General features: G+C 25.5%; 1 non-coding gene across 1 annotated transcript; it reads left to right on the top strand.

The window, feature by feature from the left end:
- The first annotated feature begins 849 nt into the window (after positions 1-849).
- On the top strand, positions 850-962 carry TRNAL-CAA (transfer RNA leucine (anticodon CAA)). Its single transcript has 2 exons — positions 850-887; positions 918-962. It is a non-coding gene; the product is annotated as a tRNA-Leu (tRNA).
- Positions 963-1,321: the final 359 nt, after the last annotated feature.

Here is a 1,321-nt window from a genome sequence, read left to right as displayed (position 1 = left end):
CAGCCTATACACCGGATATTAACAATACTAACACAAAAACTTTCTTTTTTTATTATGGTTTATTTGACTCATGAAAAATATCAACATCAAGATTGAAGACTCCAAATATTGATAAATATATTTTTCATTATTTCATGTTTATCTGCTGAGTCCGAAATATAAAATTTACGATTTTTTATTTTAAATATTTTTGATTTATGTGTGCACTGAAATAAGTAAACTATATATTTTTTTAAAGATGGTTAATTTTTTATTATTACCACACAGTTCAATATTTTTAATTATGAATAGCTTTCTCGAAATAGATCATAAGTGATCATTCTTCAAACTTGTAAGGTGTAAGAATGGAAACCTTAACCGTATTAACAAGTTATAGTTTGAAGCTGACCTTTTTGGCATTAACCCATCATATATTTAATTTTTTTGATATATTAAAAAGTCATGAGCTAAAAAAGACAAATTTTTTGCCGTTGAACTGTCAGTAAACATTGAAATATAATCAGATTAATTACTGGGAATTAATTTTATGTCATGATATAAATTTAATATTTAGTTTTTCTTAGTCAATCGGGTTTATATTCATCGGATCAATTACTCATTATTTTTGTTGTAAAATGATTGTTAATTATTGTGTATGTCTCTTGTACATAGCTTATCCTATAACTTACTTTATTCTAATTGTGATGATACGAAAGAAAGCAGTTTTTGGTAAACCACTGATTAGTAAGGCCAGAATTAGTTTTAGAGTTGTAGAGATTTTCTAATAGTTATAATGACAATAAATGTAAACTTTTAACTAATTGGTATTTCATAACGGGACTATCAAACAGGCTGGGAACATTCCCAGTTGTCAGGATGGCCGAGCGGTCTAAGGCGCCAGACTCAAGGTTCCCCTTGCCTACAATGTAGGTTGAGTTTTCTGGTCCACTATGTGGGCGTGGGTTCGAATCCCACTTCTGACAAATCTTTTTTTTCGTCCTTTTAAATTTTCTGTACCGTACGAAATTGTAAATATATGACGAATATTTTTTTAAAATAATAAAACAATTAAATAAAAATAAATCATTAGAAAAACCCATTTCATTTATTTTCTTCAAACTAAATTATTTATTTTATCTTATTATTGTTTTATAATTATTATAACAAATAAGTAAATAAATACAATATAATTAATTTTAATAATAATAATAAAAATTAACATAATATAATAAATAAATAGCTAATACAAAAAACACATTCATATTTCAGTAATGGTCAGAATTAGCTTTAATATCACGTTATTGTAAAGTAAAATATTAAGTGGTATTTATTTATTCAAAAT

The sequence above is a fragment of the Halyomorpha halys genome, unplaced genomic scaffold (genome assembly GCF_000696795.3).
Source record: "Halyomorpha halys isolate HHAL.00 unplaced genomic scaffold, Hhal_1.1 Scaffold84.1, whole genome shotgun sequence".
Lineage (NCBI taxonomy): Eukaryota > Metazoa > Arthropoda > Insecta > Hemiptera > Pentatomidae > Halyomorpha > Halyomorpha halys.
Note: the sequence above shows the minus strand (reverse complement) of the source record. Positions and strands in the feature narration are given on the sequence as shown.